Here is a 23,298-nt window from a genome sequence, read left to right on the forward strand (position 1 = left end):
TATGTCAAAAATGTCAGAAATCGTGCCAGGCCCTACTCGGATGTATAGTGGAGCGGCTTCTTCCAACCATTGCCAGTTTTCTCCCTATAATGAACGTGGGCATAAACAGTGTTGTGGGGGCACACACACACACACACACACACACACACACACACACACACACACACACACACACACACACACACACACACACACACACACACACACACACACACACACACAGCAGCAGCACAGGTGGCCCTAAGGCAGTGCTATACAAGTAGAGTATACTAGACTATCCTCACATAACCTGTTCCTCCATCGGTCCCTGAAAGACGCAGCGAGAATACACCACCACGTTCCCTCTCTCTGTCTCATCCTCCTACCCTGGGCCCACCGTTTACCTTTTTGATCCGGGAACGCATCTGTGTGTCACTTTTAGATGTCTTTGGCTGTTCAAAAAAATAGCAGATCTGCAAGCTCATAGCGCGGCACCGAGTGCCGCGCTATGAGCTTGTAGATCTGCTATTTTTGAAAAATGTTGAACATTTGTGCAAATCTTTGAATATATATATATATATATATATATATATTTTAAAGCGAACATTTGTAACTCAAATCTTTGCTCCTGCAGGGGGTCCCTGGAACAAAATATTTTACACAAAAAAATATACATTCAAAGATGTCCACACATTTTCACAATGTTTCAAAAAATAGCAGATCTACAAGCTCATACCGCAGCACTCGGTGCCGCACTATGAGCTTGTAGATCTGCTCATTTTCAATAGCCAAAGAAATCTAAAATGACAGAAATGCGTTCTCAGATTGAATGGGTTAAGACCTGACACATATTCTACAAAATGTCTTCTAAATACTAACAGTTTTTGAATGGCCAAAGTACTGCAAAAAATATGATTCTAGTAAACTTATTGTGATGCTATATTAACTACATTTGCTGGGGACCCTGTGGTACCCCCCTCTGGGGGTCCCCGGACCCCACTTTCATAACCAATGGTGCTATATATATATAGCTAAAATCTAAAATGACACAGATGTTTTCCCAGATTTCATGGGTTAACCCATTAAGACCTGGAACATGTGTCACTTTTTGATTTGAGCTAAAAAGCATTATTTTACCCTTTGGCTATTCAAAAATAGCAGATATACAAGCTACAAGCTTGTAGATCTGCTATTTTTGAAAAATCGTGAAAATATGTGCAAATCTTTGAATATATATTGTTTAAAGCAAACACTTTTAACTCTATTCTTTGCTTCTGGGGGGTCCCTGGAACAAAATTGAGATGGGGGTCGGCGGACAAATACATATAATTTTGGGGGTCCTTGACATGAAAAAGTTTGAGAACCACTCATATAGAAACATACGTTTTTTCGGAATACTGTTGGGATTTAGAAGACATTTGTAGAATCGGCTTCAGGTCTTAATGGGTTAAACTCTCCTCGGTTGCTTTGGAGAGAGACAGAGAGAGAGACAGAGGCCTTCTTTGCCAGCACGGTTTTATCAAAACACAGCGGCCGGTATTACCGTGGTGGGTATTGCATCATGCATGAGAGGCTCAACCGCCAACAACAAACATAAGGGTAAAACACGACGGAAAAACACGGTGAATGAAACGTCCCGGTTCCATTGTGAACGTTACAGAATGTTAAGAACAGCGTTTTCGGGTTCCTTTCAGTACAGTCGGACCAGCATGGTTTCTTGTAAAAAAAAAAAAAACGAAGCAGCGCCTCGGGGCATGAGCTCCGCGGAGAATGTTTTTTCCCGCGACGCGAAAGAAATCACTCTTATCGCTGTCTTTTATTTCTTTGTTCCTCCTCTCTCTCTCTCTCTCTCTCTCTCTCTCTCTCTCTCTCTCTCTCTCTCTCTCTCTCTCTCTCTCTCTCTCTCTCTCTCTCTCCTACGTAAAACACACGCACGCTTCACGTGCACGAAGGAGAGAGAGAGGAGGAACACAGGGGGGCTCTTGTCCACACTGTCCCTCGTACCGCAGTCACATGAGTACATTACCCCTCAAGTTAATGTTAAATATTGCCTATATATGCCCCCCCCCCCCCCCCCCATATTGCACGTGGGCAGCATGTGCTGCCCACGTGCAATATGCATAGAAATATACTAATCTACTGGTTCTCAACGTGGGGTCTGGGGACCTCCAGGGGGTCCAAAAAAACCGGACCCTTACGTGGGGTCTGTAACTCTGGGAGTGTGCAAATGGAACCAAATGGACCCTCACGGGTCCATTTGGTTCCATTTGCACACTCCCAGAGTTAAAGAAACAATGTTGTGAATTGGGGGGGGGGGGGTCCCAGGGATTGAAATAAATGGCATCAAATGGGGGCTCCGTCCGTCCGTGTGCGTATCCCAACCGCAAGAGCAAATATCTCTCTAGTCGTTCGTATGGCGCCACCTTGGTCGACACTGTGTCGACGCTGGTCCAACGTGAGGCGAACGTTGCGAAGATACTAGGTTGACGCGTTTTTGCGCGTCGACTTTGTACGCTATCGCGCCGCTCAAACAAACCATTCATCTCGCGGTGGGGAGGAACGCACCTTTTATAACGCATATCAAACTGAGGGTCCTTGGGAAAGAAGGAAAAAAAACTGGTCGGGAATCACTGAAATAGGCTATAACCTATAACTCTCCCAGAGGGAACCGCATCATGATTCATGACAGCAGCTCTAGTGTACGCACACGCACGCACACACGCACACACACACACACACACACACACACACACACACACACACACACACACACACACACACACACACACACACACACACACACACACACACACACACACACACACACACACACACACACGAGAAGACAGACAGACAGACAGATCCCTTTGCTGCCTAAAATGTGTGAATGTGAAAACATGGGGGGGCGGGGTGGGGGGGTGCTGTATGGCAGGCAGAGGTGCATGCCGCTGCTCTTCCCTGTGCTGTCAGCGGTGCGGTGCGGTGCGCCTGCCTGCCTGCCGCTGGCTAATGGCTCCGTGTCCTCCTCCTCCTCCTCCTCCTCCTCCTCCTCCTCCCTGTCACACATGACCTTTGACCCCCCTCGCTGAAGCACTTCTCCCTCTGTCTCACAGTCCCACTGAGGCCCACAGGCTGGGGACGTAGATGAAAGCCTAGACGACGTAAAACTCTCTCTCGTCTCCCCCCTCTCTCTCTCTCTCTCTCTCTGGATTTTTTTCTGTGAGAGAATCGAGCGACCGGGTGTCTATGAAAACAAGCAGTGGTGGGGAAAAAGTACTCACATTTCTTACTTAAGTAAAAAAAGTATCGATACTGCATTGTAGAAATACTCTGTTACAAGTAAAAAAGTCCGGGATTCAAAATTTACTTGAGTAAAAGTACAAAAGTATTGGTGTCAAAATGCACTTAAAGTACCAAAAGTAAAAGTACTAAAAGCTCACAATGTGACGCGTTGTGAGCTCAAAGATTGGCTATTTTCAAATAGCCTATGTATAAAATAGGGCTGAAGTGGTTAATGTATGTTATATAATGTAAGCATTTGCAACTAGTAACTAAAGTTTTCAAGTAATTGTAGTGGAGTAAAAGTACAATAGTTGCCTCTGAGATGTAGTGGAGTAGAACATTGGAAATACTCCAGTAAAGTAAAAAATACCCCCAAAATGTACTTAATTACAGTACTTGAGTAAATGTACTTAGTTACTTTACACCACTGAAAACAAGCCCCAAAAGAAGCGACTATAATGGGCCAAATGAGCGCACGCACACACGCACGCACACACACACACACACGCACACACACTCAGCTATTTGAAAAAAGCCGATCAACAGGCAGATCTTTCTAAATAAATGGTAAATGGTGCATTTGTATAGCGCTTTTATTCAAAGCGCTTTACATAGATTGTGCATTACATTCACCCATTCACACACCCATTCATACACCGATGGCGGAGGAAACCATGCAAGGCACCAACCTGCTCAACCGGGAGCAATTAGGGGTTCAGCGTCTTGCTCAAGGACACTTCGACACTAACTCTGGGGGGAGCGCCCCAGCCCGGGATCGAACTGGGTACCTTGCGGTTTTCCAGTTCACTCTACCCGGCCACTCTACACCTGAGCCACTGCCGCCTTTTACGTCAGGGAATATAAGAAACACAAAAACATGAGAGCTAAGTGACCTATTAGGATATGCCTTCATTGTAGCAATCGCTAGCATAGCGTCAATCATTGCTAGTCACTTCTGTCCCATTTTTTTCCTTCTCTCTCTCTCTCTCTCTCTCTCTCTCTCCTGTCCCGCCCCCCCCCCCCGGCTCTCCGTCCTGCGGTCTTAACATCTGGCTCACCCCCCCCCCCCCAGTCAGTGTAATGTCTAGAACCTTCCGTGTCCTTCAAAAAGCAGCCTAATCCGACGCAGCGAGAGAGACACGCTGCTGCTGTGTGTCTTTGCTGCTCGCTCTCTCTCCCCCACAGACCCAGCAGCAAAACCCACTGAGGTAAACATACTGTACGCCGTAGTGCGTGCACGGCACAACAAACAACCAGCACCGTGCTCTCTAGCTATGGATGGGGAATGGCAGTGCGCTCGCTGACTAAGGCGCGCGGGGGGGGCGATATGACTTCAAGCCAATATCGCGATAATTTCTAACTTCTTTTGCCTCGATCACAACGCTCACAACGTGTCGTGACACGTTGTGAGCTTGTAGACTGGCTATTTTCACTACTTTATGTACACCACCATTATACAGCGAAGTATAACACAATGCTAGAAGTGGTTATTAGACTAATCAATGAAAAAAAAAAATGTTTTTCTTGTTGATATATAAGAAATGTAAAGTAAAATAAACCTGATTCTTGATTATTCAATTAACCTATGATCAAGATGAAGTCGGTTATTATTAGTTCTAAATATGGGTTTCAATATATATTTTCGGTTAATTTCCCCATCCCCCAAACGCTGCACCTTGGCCCCCCCACTAAAGCCTACTTGGTTGCATGCTGGTGTTGCACGCAGTAAATAGCAGAACTACAAGCTCACAACGCGCCACATTCGTGGCGCGTTGTGAGCTTGTAGATCTGCTATTTACTGAGCCCGACGGTGGCTCGCAGCTAAGTGCAAATGAGGCTTTACGTTGACCTATCCGTGTGCCAATCACAACAAATGCGCTCTCTCTCGCGTTTGAATACAGGGAGGAAGAGATTGTAAAATTGAAAGGAGAAATCCCTGTGCAGAGAGAGAGAGAGAGAGAGAGAGAGGATGGATGCTGCCTTGAATAAATTATTCAGATGGCAGCCTCTCTCCTGCGTGAATCTCGCCTTCTGCTACGTTTAACCCATTAAGACCTGGAACTGTGTCATTTTTTTATTTGAGCTAAAAAGCATTATTTTACACTTTGGGCTATTCAAAAATAGCAGATATACAAGCTCATAGCGCGGCACCGAGTGCCGCGCTATGAGCTTGTAGATCTGCTATTTTTGAAAAATCGTGAAAATGTGAGCAAATCTTTGAATATATATATTTTTAAAGCGAACATTTTTAACTCAAATCTTTGCTTCTGGGGGGTCCCTGGAACAAAATATTTTGATGGGGGTCCACGGCCAAATACATATAATTTTGGGGGTCCTTGACATGAAAAAGATTGAGCACCACTGATATAGAAACACACGTTTTTCAGAAAACTGTTGAGATTTAGGAGACATGTAGAATCGGCTTCAGGTCTTAATGGGTTAATGACATCTGTGATAACGCCCAATGGAGATGAATCCAGATGTAAGACACGCATGCTTGTGTGTGTGTGTGTACACACACTGTTTACTTGTATTACTATGCTTGTGAGGAACATATGTTCCCCACAAGTGTAGTAGACTTTTTAGAAATACAATTGTGAGGACAATGCTCTGTAGTCCTCACAAGAGAAAGTGTTGTTTTATGGTTAAAAAAGCCTTACAATTAGGAAAAGATTCAGGTTGTGGTTAGGGGGGTTAGCGTTGGACATTTAGCGGTTAGGTTTTGGGTTATGCCTGGTTTGAGCTCGGTTTGCACGCTGCTGGCGTCGTGCAGCGTGGCGTGAGCTTGTATATCTGCTATTTCCGGCTTTAGTTATAACGGCTAAAATTGCCGCAAGTTGTGAAATTGGCATTCATAAAATCGGCATCCTAAAAGGTTGACGTCCTCACAAGTATTGTAATACGCGCGTGCGTGCGTGTGTGTGTGTGTGTGTGTATCGTTGTGCCGTGGTGGGGAAACAAAGCACAAACAGGGGAATTTATTTCTCCTCCTGAGAGGGCCGTAAATAAACAAGCTGTGAATCAGTGCTTCCATTTGTTTTCCTCTCTGATAATTCTGCCCGTGTCATGAGGCGCTTTGACCGGGTGTTCCACAGAGACGGCGCACTCGCTCCGCTCGCTCGGCAGCCATATTTCCTCTCGCCAAGAGAAAGAGAGAAAGAGAGAGAGAGGGAAAGCATGCCACACGCACGCCTCATGTTTCATAACCGTGGGTTGGCGTTATCGTTTGGTTTTTCTACCTCTCTCAGTGTGGCTTATTTATGTAGCAGCAACCCTGACGGAATGTTTCTGTTGGGTGTGACATAAATCCTGTGTTAAATATTGCGTGTGCGACTGGCTGGGGGTCGACGGGACGACGCGAAGGCTTTGGAAACACCTGGGGCAGATCAGATAAGTTGTTAAAGAGTGAAAACCACCGGCTAGACTAGAACCCCATATCTAGGGTTCCAAATGGCCCCTTACGGGTGTGTGACTCTGAGAGTGTACAAATGGAACGAAATGGACCCGTAGGGGTCCATGTGGATCCATTTGTACACTCTCAGAGTTATGGGGGTCCTTGAAGTCAAAAGTTTGAGAACCATTGTGCTGCACTAAATGGAACAGAGCCTTCATTAGTATCATTGGTGACACCTGTGAAGGAAGGAGCCCAATTTCATTCCAATATGGCTCAGATAATGTAAAGCGTGAAACCCACCGGCTAGACTAGAACCCCATATCTGCTGCAGAACTATGACCTTTGTGGACGTGAGCGCCAATGACCTTCTGTATACCATAAATGTGAAATACCGTATGGGTGTGTGGGGGCGAACGCAAGGTGTTACAAATAGGGGCAACGGTGGTCTAAAGGTTAGAGGAGCGTGCTTGTGGCCCGAAAAGTTCCCTGGTTCGATTCCACGGGCTGACGGAAATAAATCTTGGCGGGGAAGTGAATGACTAACACTCACCCCTCCCACAACACTATTGGAAGTGCATGAGGCGGCTTGATGTACAACTACAGTACATCCCCTGGACATGACGCTATAGGCTCTATGCACAGCCGCCATATTGGAAAGAAGTTGGGCCTCTTCCTTACTTCCTTCACAGGTGTTACCAATGATACTAATGAAGGCTCTGTTCCATTCCGGTCAAACAGAGTCAGGGTGCTGATATTGTGCATGTTGGCTCACTGGAAACACTCTGCTACACATGTGGGTCTCAAAGTGTGTTCCAGGGACCCTCATGGTAGCCTGGTAAACCCCCCTCCCTCCGGAAATCTCATTTGCATTTGATTTCAGGAAGGAGGTCTGGGATCGCGCAGGGAGTAAAGCTGCCCGCAACGATGCGTATTCGAACCAACGGGTCCATTTGGTTCCATTTGTACACTCTCAGAGTTATGGGGGTCCTTGAAATCAAAAGGGTTTGAGAACCGCTGTGTTACACTAAATGGAACAGAGCCTTCATTAGAATCATTGGTAACACCTGGGACACAAGGTGGACACACCTGGAAGGTGCCCAATTTCATTCCAATATGGCTGCATAGAGCCTATTATGTCGCACATTGTCGCAGGGACTTATACTCCCAATCCAACCCTTGATACTGAGTGCCATGCATGGAGGCATTGGGTCCCATTTTTATAGTCTGTGGTACGACCCGGCCCGGGGATTCGAACCCCCATACCTCCCAGTCCTCAGGGCAGACACTCACTGCCACTGTGGCCAGCAGTAATCTGTGGTTGTGCTGGGCAGTTCCCAGGTTTTAATGTGTGTGTGATTGTTAAGCAGGGCGTTGCTGAAAAACAGCGTTCGTGCTCAGCGAACCTCCGCGGGATAAATAAAGGATGGAAAAATGTAATAAATACACTTAGGTTGTATTTCTTATTTTTTTGTTTCATGCATCTATATCCACTTTTGTGCGCGTGGTATTTTTCCTGTATATATAAGCTCTTTGTTATTGCAATCTTACTATAGGGATTTGGGTGTCATTGATGCGAACCCATTTTCTGGGACAATAATGACTCAAACTTGAACTTGACAAAATCAACATTTTCGTTTTTTTCCCCTTTTTTATTATTGAAGTTCCGTGGCCTGCAATAACGGTAATGAGCTGTGTGCACCGCTCCCCGGAAAATATGAGTGGACTTAGTTATGTTTGCTCTGGTTCAGTGATATCTAGGAACAGGGAATACTAATGGTCTAAAAGAACAGCTCATGTTCTTTAAAGGGGAAAACAAAAAGTAAACCTCGCTTTGTGCAAAGCCCGATTTATAATTCGTCCTACGCGATTGTGGCGTGTCGTGAGCTTGTAGGTCGGCTGTTTCGGGCGCGCCGTGCAAGTGTGGTGATCAGTGTTGCCATGTCTGCTTATATAAGCGACTTTACGCTAGTTTTTCTGTAAAGTCGCTTATAAATATTGGTGGTTGCGTTTTTTTGGGCTTGTTTTGTTGTTTAAACCAGTGGTTGTCAAATATTTTCATATCAAGGACCACCAATTTAATATGTATTTGTCCATGGACCGCCCCATCTGAAAATATTTTTTACCAGGGACCCCCATACAAGATTTGTGTTGTGAAAATGTTTCCAAAATAATTCAATTTCTTTCCAAGATTTCTTTGCAAATAGCGATGGGACGCTTTATGAGCTTGTAGATCTGCTATTTTCAAATATCCGATGCTCATGTGGCCTAGTACGTCGCTTCTTTTGGGCTCGTTTTCATAGACCTGGTTGCTTAATTTCTCTTGCAAAACCTGGCAACACTGGTGGTGATTTGTAGCGATCACGAGTGCTGTTGCTAACGCCCGCTGTACGAGTGAGCACAAGGGACGCTAATGAACACGGCTCCGCCATGTTCCTTTGTGTTCAAGTACCCGACTCTGTATCCCCCCATATCCAAGTGTGAAATTATAATATCTGATCACATTTAGTTAATTAAACCCATATGACTAATTTAATTTGACTCAAATATGGTCGGTGGTGGTGGTGAGGGGGGAATGAATAAATCATAGAGGCGTATTTAGCTAGCTAGTGCTGGCGTTAACAGTAATTAAATGTGGGGCAATCTGTAGCCCTGTGAACATCGCTCCAGTCTTTTTCCTTTGCCTCCTACTGTATGCTTGCAGATGTGTACGAAAAATGAAAGCCAGACGTCTTTGAGAAAAAAAGACAGTCTAGCAGAATGCTAATGTATTAACAAGGGAGTTCCCAAACCCAGAAATAAAGCAGTTAAAGATACAGTACCGCTAAGTAGTGCATTAATAGCACTGGTGAACATTAATGAAGTACATTTACTTGAGTACATTACGTATGTAAAAACATTTTTTAAAGTATCTCTAATTTGGGGGTGTGTGTGTCAAAAAGATATTACAAAAGAAATTAAAGCAAGCAAAGCAATGATGTCACAGTCAGACTATGCCTGTCTTGCCGGTCTTGTATTCTACGTATTATGTTCCATGTTCTAGTTTTCATAGTTTTATGTCTTACCCAGCTGTATCTCATTTCTAATCACCCCCATGTATATTAGTCTTGTTCCCGGTCAGTCCTGGTCCGGTCATTGTTTGTGTCGCATCGTGTTAGTTTATGTTTGTGACATTTTCTCTGTTCACCTGTACTTAAACGCCCATTCCTGGGTTCGGAACACTACCTGCCTGGCTGTCCTGCTGTTGGGTTCTCGCCACACCAGTATGTGACATTTATTTGTGTAATATTTGACCAGGAGTATCTATATACTTTGACTCAAGTACTGGGGTTGAGTACTTTGTCCACCACTAATGCTTACACGCAAAAATGAAAGCCAGACATCTTTGAGGAGAAAAAAAAGACTGTCTAGCAGAATGCTAATGTATTAACGAGGGAGTTTCGAAGCCAGAAATAAATGAGTTAAAGATACAGTACAGTAGTCCCGCTAAGTAGTGCATTAATAGTCAGAGAGTGGTTGAGCCGTTAGGAAATCCGCGCTTCACTGTTGGAACAGAAGCGAGGCACAATATTCACCCATGATGATTTAGAGTTCAAAGGCACATAGTGCTTCAACTACATGCCACCCAAACAGCCGCTCTGAAGAAATCAATTCGTTTTTTCTCGTTTAAAGGGCAACTTCACCCATTTTAAACGTATACTGTATTCATATAGTCCCCAATGCCCGTTATGAGATGGCACCATTTCTGTCTATTCACTCTCAGAGGAGAGCTGTGGACAGTTCAGAAACCTGCCTACCAATGTCATCATCGCATTGGTAGGCAGGTTTGGTCATTGACCGAAAGGCATGGCCGAGACTATGTTTTGCACCCTGTCCGTCCGTCTGTCCGTCCATTTCTTTGCCCTTCCGTGTGTCCGTCCGTCCGTGTGTCTGTCCATCCGTCCGTCCGTGTGTCTGTCCATCCGTCATTCTGTCTGTGAACAGCTAATCTCCGGCACCGTTGGCTTGATTGCAGCAAAACTGTGCACACACACTCCCTGGATCCCAGAGCAGAACCTCAGCCCCACATTTTTCACATGGGCCTGTTATAGCGCCACCAGGAGGCCGATTTCTGCAAAACACTTTATTTTTTTTACAGTATTCCTGCAGATTTTGTCCAAACATCACGCCAATCGGTACATAGTATCTCTATAGTCATTAAACGAAACGTGTCTTTCCGATTTTTCATATTCCATCCTGATTGGCTAAGATTGGCTTCCAAAGTTTGCAGGAGTGCTCCGTTTTGAACAAAATGCCTCAAATCATGAGCACAGTTTGCGATGTGTGCGAATTTTGCACGTACATTCCCACTTAGGCCGAGGAAGAAATGCCACTTGATTTGTTTTTAATCAGCCTCATGGTGGCGCTATAACAGGCCGATTCGTGTTTTTACCTATCACTGCACCATTTGTATGCGCACTCCCTAGAGGCGAAGGAAAAACATTTGCCCTGCATTTTTACGTCCTTGGCAGTGAATGAGTTAATGGGTTAAAAAGCAGATTGTGTTTTGTCAAGGCCCCTGATGATGACAATGACGATGATGTGTTGTGTTCTGTGTTGTGTTTTCTAGTCTCCTCAGACCCGCCTGTGATTGATGAGGCCTGAGGATCCACAGTTTACCTAACAGGAAACACAGGAACCTCCTCATCCACAGGTAAGAGAAAAGGATTCATAATGTTATATCGTCTGTCTGTGTGCTCAAATAAAGAAGGACCATGGCCACGTCAACTTCTGTTTTCTGCTCGAAACAGATGCCCCCTTGTACCAGTGGTGGAAAGTACATTTACTCAAGTATTGTACTTAAAGGGCAAGAGCACTTTGATAGAGGTTTGGGTTGTGTAGTTACCTTGCCATGATGTAACTCCAGTGGTGGACGAGAAATCAAACATATTTGCTCCATTGATTAGAAATTGATAATTCAAAATATGCTCCTCATTGACTTACATTGTAGGCCTACAGTGAAACGTCTCTCAAAGTTGCTATTTTAGCACATAAACGAACACAAACAAAGTTGATTAAGACAATGTAGAACATCACCAAACCCTAACTTCCTGTTGATTTTGCTATTCTTATTAGGAAGAAAACCCGTACTGGGTCCTCAGATCTGGATCCGGATCTTCAAAAAGTAAACAGGAAGTTGACATTTTTATATTAAAAATAAACGGTACTGGGTTTGGTGATGTTCTATATTGTCTGAATCAACTTTGTTTGTGTTCGTTTACATGCTAAAAGAATGACTTTGAGAGCTGTTTCAGCGTACAATGTAAGTCAATGTACTTTTGGTACACGAGTAAATGTACTTGAGTAAAAGTACTACTCAAGTACTTCTCTACATTCATTTACTTGTATCTTCTTCTTGTATCTTCAAGCAAAACATTTGGGTACTTTTTCCACCACTGACTACTTTTACTTAAAGCAAAAGAAAAACTGGTGCAAGCTTACGTCAGCTTCTGTTTTCATGCAACAGATGCTCCCGGATCGGTAACGGCACTCTACACTTTCATACCGTCAAGGCTTCCTAGATTGAAAGCAATCTTGAGCGTTGGTGATCTCAGCGCTGGAGAGGGATTAGCCTAACTGGATATATCGACACGCTCCGCACACAGAAGAGTCTGTTTTGCAATGTCTCGGGGAATGGAATGCCCTGGTGTTTATGTTGTGCCCACAACACTCTGCGGTGAGGACACTCAGTGTTCTTTTTTAAAAGAGCACAACAGAGAACAGACTGTCTCGTCTTTATTGTACGTTTATGGTGATTTAGTATAAGAAGTAAAAAAACAAAAAACGAAAAGAAACAAACAACAACAATAATAACCAGACTATTTTTTTTTCTGGTGTTAGGGGGTTTGCAACAAAAAAAAAAGAAGAACCCTAATGCGAATCATCTGTTTTATGAGCAGCAAAAACTCATTATTCTTGCATCACGTTTAGATGGAGTGCATGCTTGTCAAATATCAGAGTTAGAGCCTGCTAGAGCAGGGGTTCTCAAACTAACTTTGGTATATATTGCCAGGACCCCCAGTTTGTTATGCATTACGCCACGGGACCCCCCCCCCCCCCCCCCCCCCCGCTCTGAGAGTGTACAAATGGATAGGGGTATAAGTCCTTGCGACAATGTGCGGCATAATAGGCTCTATGCAGCCATACTGGAATGAAATTGGCCCCCTTCCCTACTTCCTTAACAGGTGCTACCAAGGATTCTAATGAAGGCTCTGTTGCATTTAGTGTAAGACAATGGTTCTCAGACTTTTTGATTTCAAGGACCCCCCATAACTCTGAGAGTGTACAAATGGAACCAAATGGACCATTTGGTTCCATTTGTACACCCTCAGAGTTACAGACCCGGTAAGGGACCAACTGGTTGATACTACAAAGGCATTTAACTGGAGGCCCCTGGGGGCGTCCCTAGGGGACCCCAGTTTGAGAACCACTAGGCTAGCGGACCCCACGCACCTCTCTGTTCATAGTGAATAAGTGCTGTACCGTTGTGTTTTTTTTGTACTGAAAATGTTTCGCTGGGTTATGATTTACATGATCAAGGATTATAGCTTTATTCCCCCTTTTATGTCTGATGGTGTTTTGGAGGCATGCATGCATGGAAAACCAGCCTGTTGCTTGTCAGTGAAGCCAGGCGCAGGAATCCCCCCCCTCCGAAAAAAAAAAAACCCGCTCCTCACTATACATCACTGTTAAGACCTCTGTTGTGGTTGACTTCAAAACAGGCCTATAGACAAGGACTCTGTCCTTAGTACATAGTACATATGCTAATGGACAGAGTCTCTCTTCCCACCCTGAAGCCTGATTTATACGTGGCTGCACGCTGGTGTTGCATGCAGATCTACAAGCTCACAACGCGCCACGAATGTGGCACGTTGTGAGCTTGTGGATCTGCTGTTATATATATATACTAGACCATACCCGGTGAAGGGCGCAGGCGAAAGTAGTTGCAAAGTTGGGGTTAATGCACGTCCTGTCGCGCGGTTTCTCCCCCGTGCGCGCCCCGTCGTGGCGCCCCCCCTATTTTGGGGTACCAAAAGCGTGGGACAAAAAAATCCAAAAGTGAAAAAGAAAAAAGAAAAAAATGCAACATTTCTTTTTTATTTTCCTGGGGGTCCCCGCGCACCCCTGTGGAACATGGCGGACCCCTTCGCCTGTTTTTTTAATATTATAGGAGGGTGTTGTGATGTATTTCATATAAATGTAATTTCAGTAATGCATTGAAGCTGGTATTGAGGCGGTACTAAAAGAGTATTTGTAGTAGTAGTATTTACTCATTTGAAGTACTCTTAAGTATTGTTACTCAATGTATTTTCTTGAAAGTGTTTTTAATGACTTTATTAGCTTTAAAGTTTTTTTACAGATTTTTAAGTATTTTTACTGTTCTTATCAACTTTTAGGTATGTGTAGTGTATTCATCAATCTTTAAGTGTTTTTACTCTTTTTTTCAACTTTTCAGTACTTTTAAGTATTTGTACTCATGTTGAGTACTCTGAAGTATTTTTACTCAAGGTATTTGAGTATTCTCTCCGTCCCTCTCTCTCTCTCTCCCCATGTCCCTATTTTCACAACGCATCGCGAGGCGTTGTGAGCTTGTAGATCACAAAATACACCAAAATAATACTTTTGAATGGACTACTTGGGTAGCACTGATAATATTAACCACAGTAAGGTTCATAAAGTGTGTTGATGAAACGTTTACATTGTTGATTAAGTCACGATGACGACGTTAGCATTAGCGTTAGCCGCATGCTAGCGCCAAACGTCCGTTAGCTTAGCATCACGCTAACGGCTCATATTAACTTGGTTTGGCTAATAAACATTAATCCCAACTAACGCCAACACAGTAATGGATGTAAACATACACAGACATGCTTTGGACATTATTATCAGGTTGCATGTTGGTGGTATAGGGTTCGTTTGGTTTGGCCTCGTTTTCATAGACCTCGTTGCTTGTGGTGTTGCCATGTCCGCCGATTGTAAGCGCTGTAGGGCCAATGTTGGTGTTAGGGTTCGTTTGGTTTGGCCTCTCTCCGTCCCTCTCTCTCTCTCTCCCCATGTCCCTATTTTCACAACGCATCGCGAGGCGTTGTGAGCTTGTAGATCACAAAATACACCAAAATAATACTTTTCAATGGACTACTTGGGTAGCACTGATAATATTAACCACAGTAAGGTTCATAAAGTGTGTTGATGAAACGTTTACATTGTTGATTAAGTCACGATGACGACGTTAGCATTAGCGTTAGCCGCATGCTAGCGCCAAACGTCCGTTAGCTTAGCATCACGCTAACGGCTCATATTAACTTGGTTTGGCTAATAAACATTAATCCCAACTAACGCCAACACAGTAATGGATGTAAACATACACAGACATGCTTTGGACATTATTATCAGGTTGCATGTTGGTGGTATAGGGTTCGTTTGGTTTGGCCTCGTTTTCATAGACCTCGTTGCTTGTGGTGTTGCCATGTCCACCGATTGTAAGCGCTGTAGGGCCAATGTTGGTGTTAGGGTTCGTTTGGTTTGGCCTCGTTTTCATAGACCTTGCTGCTTGTTTCTCTCGCGAAACCTGGCACCAACCACGCATGCGCAGTTTGATCAAGAGACCACTCTACCACCAACCACCACCACCGTGAGCTTACTAGAATTATAATAGGATATATGTATGTATGGATAAAGTCGAAGCGCGAACATGCATGAATACTATGTGTCCATTTATATGTTGAATGTTACGTTCCTAAACAACTTAACCACACGAATCCTAGCAAGCCTAGCATCCCCATTCTGGGAATATCGTACTACTAGGCGTACTAGGAAAGGCGTACTAGGAAAGGCGTACTAGGAAACCGGGTTCAAATCCGGGGTAGAAGAGGAAAGTTACCTAGTGCTGCTTTAAGCTGTTTTTAAGAAATGTTGACAATTCTGCCCATAATGACGTGATCAAAAGAAAATGAATGAAGGACGCCAGGTTGAAAATGGTTAACGACCCTTCTCCCTTTTCTCCCCCCCCGTCCCCGTCATGAGACGGTGTGAGTGACGCGATAAATAATAAATAGCGGAGCAGCGTCCGCGTACCATACAGTAACACATTAGTGACATGTTGTCGTTTTTTTCTCTCCCGCCGTTCGTCTCTCCCTTTGTTTGTGGCAGCCCCCGCCGGTGTTGGAAATGTCGGCGATGGTAGTTTTGTGTAACAACGTAAAGCAAAGCAGCATCAAAAAACACGCCCGGAAGGTGAATAATATGTGTTTTTTTTTGGTGGCATCTGCACATTCTGCAATATGTTAATGAGCCAAAAAGCTGCAAAAGCCAGATTGCTGAGAGAGAGAGAGAGAGAGGGAGGGAGAGACAGAGAGAGAGAGAGAGAGAGGGAGAGAGAGAGAGGGAGGGGGTGGGGGGGGGACAGACGGAGGCTGATGTAAATTATGGATGCAACCTGCAGATTTCCAAGAGGAAAAAGAGAAAAGGAGAAAAAAAAGGGCTGAGAGGAACCTCAAGTCATGCATATCAGATTACGATTATTTTACCACGTTTTCTTATCATGGTCCTTGAGCAAACTCGCACACAATCTGGCCTCTTGCGTGCCTGTGTGTGTTTGTGTGTACTGTGTGTGTGTGTGTGTGTGTGTGTGTGTGTGTGTGTGTGTGTGTGTGTGTGTGTGTGTACTTGTGTTACTATACTTACTATAGTACTGAGGGCCATATGTCCCCCCATAAGTATATAGTAGAGATTTGAGAAATAGACATTGTGAGGACCAATTTTCCTGGTCCTCATCAGAGAGACCTGGTATGTTTTATGGTTAAAAGGGATTTGGGGGGTTAGGCTTATAATTAGGAAAACATTCAGGTTGGGGGTTAGGATCAGACATTTAGAGGTTAGGTTTATGGGTCGGGGGGGTTGGAGTTATGCGTGATTTTATACTTTAGCAGTGCGTCGTGGTGTCATGCGCGACACGCCGTGAGCTCGTAGACGTTCCGCTTTAGGGATGGTGTTAGAAACTGTCGAAAGGTTGTAAAAAAAACTTCATTCCCAAAATCTGCGTCCTAAAATGTTGATTTCCTCACAAGTATAGTTGTGTGTGTGTGTGTGTGTGTGTGTGTGTGTGAGAGAGTAAGACCGAGAGACTAATGGTGCTTCTCCACATCACCAGCACGCTATGGTAGACGTTGGCAAGCATTTGATCAGTTCCCGTAGTGCGCAGCCTGCTTTGCTTCTCCATTAAACAACAGACCTGTTAATCTAGTCGCACAAGAAAACAGAGAGAGAGTGTGAGAGAGGGATGGAGAGAGAAGAGAGAGTCCCCGAGAATCAGAAGAAAAAGAAATGCATGTGGGCGATGCTAAATAGGCAACCGTGTTGACTTTGTTAGTCAGCGTATAAACACGAGAACACAGGTGTGCTTTGTTTGCCTTCACGGCTACGTGTATGACACTACGGCTGCCCTTTGGGTTTTGATTCTGAATTCACAAAACGCGTCGTCTCGTCTGCCTCTCGTCCGCTGGATGTCGGATAACGTAGCACTGCTACCATCTGGTTTGGGCCGGTTGAAAGGCCTAACGTGGCGATTCTCAAAGGGGCCAAGCAAGTACTTTGACTAACTCACTATAAGCACCAGTGGTGGAAAGTAACTAAGTACATTTACTCAAGTACTGTACTACAATTTTGAGGTACTTTTACTTTACCGGAGTATTTCCAATTGTCTATACTTTTACTTCTACTCCATTACATACAGTGGCAAATATTGTACTTTTACTCGGTGCTTTACAGATATAAATGATTATGTTATAAAACATACATTAACCATTTCAGCCCTATTTTATACATAGGCTATTTGAAAATAGCCTACAAGCTCACAACGCGTCGCATCGTGACGCGTTGTGAGCTTGTAGATCTGCTATTTTATCAACATTTTAGTATTTTTACTTTTGGTACTTTAAGTACATACTTTTGTATTTTTACTCAAGTAAATTTTGAATTCCGGACTTTTACTTGTAACAGAGTACTTCTACATTGCTGTATTGCTACTTTTACTTAAGTAAAACATTTGAGTACTTTTTCCACCACTGCTACAGTAAGTACACAATTGACGGAGAAACATTCACTTGCAGTTGAGTAAAATATACCAGGAGTATCCATACTTTGACTCTAATACTGGGGTTTGAGTAGTTTGTCCAGGCAGCGTCCAAAGGTCCGTCCAGGCCTGTCCCCACTGACGGCCTGGCCTGTATGAATAATGAATCCCTTCTAGAGCTGGGATGCGTGTCTGGCGGTGTGGGGTTTTCCCTAAGAAAAAAAAAAGGCCTGGAAATAGCTACACATTGGCTTGTTGGAGCACCTCATGTGGGCCCCCTCCATTAACACACTCACCTATGGCAGTGGTTTTCAACCTTTTCAACTGGGGACCCCCCAAAATAATCATATTTGAACTGGGGGCCCCCAAAACAATCATATTTGAACGGGGGGCCCCCCCAAAATAATCATATTGACAAGCACTTGGAATAGGAGTTGAGGCATTACATTAGTTTGACTAACTATTGAGACATACTAACATATGTCTGTTCAAAAAACTGTTAGGATTTAGAAGACATTTTGCAGAATCGGCCTCAGGTCTTAATGGGTTAATTGTACAGCAAGAAGTTGGCTGAGATTGGAGCCGTGTTATGTAGCAGAGCCCCCCCCCCGAATCTACAGCCTGCGTGGAAAGAAGAAATGTGCGTTTTTTGGTGCAAAAGTAGGTCACTCCTGTGGAACGGGATGACGGGCATGGCGTGTTGTCTCCCTGAACCGACGAGAATCGGTCCGTAACCACACGCAGTGCAGTGGATTCGTGGATGTGTCGGCTTGTTGAGTGCGTGCATATGGCGATGCCGTATTCATGTACAGTACATTAACCACTTAAGCCCCTTTACTCGGTCGGCACGACCAACAGGGGAAAATAGCCAATATACGAGCTCACAACGGGTCGAGTGCAACTCGTAGATCGGCTATTTTCCCTACCCTTTTGAAACATTTGGGGAGACGTTGAAAGATTAAGAAAATGTGTCCAAAACAGGGACGCCAAAGTTAACAGGGTTTACGTCCAAGCCCCAACAGACGGGGGGACGGGACGTTGTTGAAGGTGAAGATGTGAACGGTCAGTCCACGGAGGACATGACAGAAAACACAACCGCAGATAGCTGCCCTAAAATTCGGACTAAATCAGATTACCAAACAAACTGCTAAGAGGATTAATTCTGATCTCTCTCTTTTTTTTTTTTGACGTGGCGGACATTAAATCTGCAATCTATGAAATCCTCCCCAAATGATTTTCTTTCTTTCCTTTTCTTTCTTTCTTTCGTCCGTCGTGGCCTTGGTGAGCTGTGTGCCCTTTTTGTTGTGACTTGAGGCAGTCTCGAAAAATACCATAACAAACAGATTGAGCACGAGATCCGTCTTTCCCCATAATCATCCAGGAGTGGAACATGAATCTGACCTCAGATCAGATCACCGTGATGCTGTGTGACCGGCGGGGTAAGTGCGCCTATTGCACGCGATTATGAATAAAACAGTGCTGTGTATGTGCTCGTTGATTATGTGTGTTGATGAGCCCCATCGTGTGTGGCTGGTAGATCAGCGAACACAACCAGTTGTGGTCAATTTCTTTGAGTAAAATACTGCAATACTGCAATGTAGAAATGCTCTGTACTAAGCAAAGGTCCTGTATTCACAACTTTACTTGCCAAAAGTATTGACAAAATAATATACTTGGAAGTACCAAAAGTAAAAGCACTCATAATGCAGTATATGTCCCATTTCACAAGTTATTTTTTTCCAAGATTTGTCTAAATCTTTCAAAAGCTTGTACGCTGGATCAGCTATTGTTTAATAGACAGTATAAAATAGGGCTTGATAGGTACGTTTTGTAATAATCAAAGTAAATAGTAGCTTAAGCTGTCAAATCGTTTTGGTGAAGCAAAAAGTGCTATTATATTTCCCTCTGGGATGTGGTGTTGAAAAAAGGAAACACTATTACAAAAATACTCAAGTAGAAATACCTCAAAAGTTCTGAATTTGTTGGGGCACCCGCTAGCCTAGCGGTCCGGGCGCACACCACATAGGCTCTTATGCAGCCTGACAGCGTGCCGCGGGATCGAGTCCCGTTCCCGATAATCTTTGCTGCGTGTCTCTCTCTCTCTCTCTCTCTCTCTGTCTCTCTCTCTCTCCCTCTTCCCTGTCCATCTTCACTTGAACTATCAATAGAAGGAGAAAAGCTTACTTTTGGTACTTTAAGTATATTTTGATGCCAATACTTTTGTACTTTTACTCAAGTGACGTTTTGAACACATGCCTTTTACTTGTGACAGAGTATTTCTACATTGCGGTATCGATACTTTTACTCAAGTAATAAATGTGAGTACTCTTTCCACCACTGAGAAGACCTAGATAAGAACGCTGTATACTCCTCTCCTCAACATAGAGCTTTGCTTTTTATAATCATTCATCTCTACAGCTTTTCTACTTGTTTCCGTTGGTGGGGGGGGGAACTCGTCAGCTTTGCTCGCACTGAGACTGTAGATTAATTTGGTTAATATTTCACAAAGCTTAATCCATTTAGACCGGGAACGCAGCTGTGTGTCCTTTTTAAGATTTCTTTGGGCTACTCAAAAATAGCAGATCTACAACATTTTGTGCAAATCATTGAATATATACTTTTAAAGCGAACATTTGTAACTCAAATCTTTGCTTCTGGGGATCTCTGGAACAACATATTTTGAGATTTTATATTTTAATATTTTTTATATTTTTGTATATTTTTGTGTTTTTATATTTTTATATTTTTATATTTTTATATTTTTATATTTCTATATTTCTATATTTCTTATGTAAAAAAAAACAAAAAACTACCGGTATTAGGATTTAGATTTTGTTTTTAGAATCGGCCTCAGGTCTTAATGGGTTAACAAAGACTAGGGTGCATTTAAGGGCTTTGGCAGATTATTTGCTCTCAGCCAACAGTGCGTATGTACTGTATGAGCCATGCTTGTCATACTGACGTGTTGCGTGTTGTACTCGTTTACGGTATGAGCGTAAGCCCGGCGGTACGAGGCGCTCGCCATTAGGAGTGTTTGTCTGCGATAGTGATGTTTGTGAAAGGCGAGCGGAAAGGCTGAGCGAGCTGCCCACACGTATGTGTACTATGTACGCATGTACTGTATACGAACGTACGCTGTTCTTCTGCCATCATGGCTAGCGAATGGTTCATCCATTCAAGACCGGGAACGCATCTGTGTCATGTTGGATTTCTTTGGCTATTATTAAAATAGCAGATATACAAGCTCATAGCGCGGCACTCTGTGCCACGCTATGAGCTTGTAGATCTGCTTTTTTTTGTGTGTGTGAAATGAAATACATCTCATTTTGGGTGGTCCTTGACATGAAAAGATTTTGAGAACCACTGATATTATAGTTTTTTTTAAAACAACTGCTGATTTAGTAGATATTTGTAGAATCAAAGATTTGAGTTAAAAAAACGTATTATATTCAAGATTTGCACACATTTTCACGATTAAAAAAGAATATTAGGTTAAGAAAGAATAGCAGATCTACAAGCTCATAGCGCGGCATGAGCTTGTAGATCTGCTATTCTTTAATAGCCCAAAGTATAAAATAATTGTTATAGCTATAAAAATCTAAAATATGACACAGTATGCGTTCCCGGAATGAATGGGTTAATCGACCGATTCACCCTGGGCACGTCATTATGGGCCAAATTGTCGAAAATGGACAAAATCCTATTCTCTTCAAAATAGCCTGGCTGTTGTCATATGGCGAAGTACATAACAAAATACTCCACCATATTGGACCTAAGTGGTTAAGTCCAAGCTCCAACGGAAAGAGACATATTGTGCCTCTCTTGCACCTACTGTATACTATATGAGCACAGAAACACAGACGCCACAATCTCCCCAGTTTTGACACATGACAAGGCTTCTCTCTCTCTCTCTCTCTCTCTCTCTCTCTCTCTCTCTCTCTCGCTCTCTCTCTCACAAAACACACAAAAAGTCAGAATATGGAGATATGAGTTTTCTGCCACAACAGCGATGATATCGTAACAAACAAGGCAGTAATCAGAAGGAGCTCTAATCAAATCATCGCTCCCAACGAGCAGCATGCAAGCCTGGCTGGCTGGCTGTGGTGGAAAGTATCTAAGTACATTTACTTAAGTACTGAACTTAAGTAAAATTTTGAGGTATTTCCAATTTCCAGTACTTTTACTTCTACTCCACTACATCTCAGAGGCGAATATTGTACTTTTACTCCACTACAATTATTCGAAAACTTTAGTCACTAGTAACTTTTCAGATATAAATGATGATATTATGAATCATAAATGAACCACTTTAGCCCTATTTCATACATCGGCTATTTGAAAATAGCCGATCTACAAGTTCACAACGCGTCGCATCGTGACGCGTTGTGAACTTGTAGATCTGCTATTTTCAAATATTTTAGTACTTTTACTTTTGGTACTTTAAGTACATTTTGATGCCAATACTTTTGTACTTTTACTCAAGTGAATTTTGAATTCTGGGCTTTTACTTGTAACAGAGTATTTCTACATTGCAGTATTGGTACTTAAGTAAAGAGTTTGAGTACTTTTTACACCACTGCTGGTTGGCTGACTGAATGGCTGGCTGGCTGACTCCAGCCCCCCCCCCCCCCCTTCATTGACACTGTGTGGGTCTCATATCAACACAGCAGAGCACAGAGTAGCTTGTACAGAGAGCGGTACATACATACTGTACCGCTAAGGCCCCGCATGAAATGTCACCGCCAAGTAGAGAGATTTTCTAAATGTCACAGTCAACATAATAGCTCGGCAGAGAGAGAGAGAGAGGCGGCTCAGGCAATGTTTGTATCTCATGTCAGCCGTGTGAGTGCGTGCGTGCGTGCGCGTGCGTTTGTGTGTGTGTGTGTGTGTGTGTGTGTGTGTGTGTGTGTGGGAGTGTGCATTTTCAGAATGATGGCTACTTTACGCGACTGTGAAAGTGAGCGCAACCGGCGGGGAACCCATGGCTTCTGTTTACTGAAATCATGATAGGCGGACTGAGCGAGAAAAAAAAGTGGAATTGGCCAATTAAACTGTGTGTTTAAGATCCACACATAAACACACACGCACACACACACACACACACGGAGGTGTCCTAGAGGCTAGACAGCTTTCCTACTGCCGATAATAAGGAGGCTTGGAGACGTGTGTGTGTGTGTGTGTGTGTGTGTGTGTGTCCTTCCACAGTGTGCGTTGGCTAACAGGCTATCACGTTGCCCTTCTGTCTCTATAACTGTGGCACCCACGCTCTTGTCCACTTGCCTTAAAAAAAAACACACCGCCACTCTTTGGTTCCTCCCCCACACACGCACATGTGCGCGCACACACACACGCACACACGCACGCACGCACGCACGCACGCACGCACACGCACACGCACACACACTGAGGGAGATGGCATGTGAAAGCACCAATTACAGTACTGCCAACAGTACATCAGGGGGTAAGTTGGGAGGTGGAGAGAGTGCACAGCCATATCATACAGTACATGTTCTGAAACAGTGGCTATAAAGACGTT

General features: G+C 43.8%; 1 protein-coding gene across 2 annotated transcripts in view; it reads left to right on the forward strand.

Annotated features, from left to right (window-relative positions):
* Nucleotides 1–23,298, forward strand: part of zmiz1a (zinc finger, MIZ-type containing 1a) — a 287,660-nt gene that overhangs the window by 91,688 nt on the left and 172,674 nt on the right. For both annotated transcript variants that reach the window (XM_084076473.1, XM_084076474.1), the window contains exon 3: nt 11,262–11,345. The gene's annotated coding sequence lies outside the window, so the exon portion shown is untranslated. The remainder of the gene's footprint in view (nt 1–11,261; nt 11,346–23,298) is intronic.

Source organism: Gymnoscopelus microlampas, assembly GCF_963454915.1.
Source record: "Gymnoscopelus microlampas genome assembly, chromosome: 13".
Taxonomy (NCBI): domain Eukaryota; kingdom Metazoa; phylum Chordata; class Actinopteri; order Myctophiformes; family Myctophidae; genus Gymnoscopelus; species Gymnoscopelus microlampas.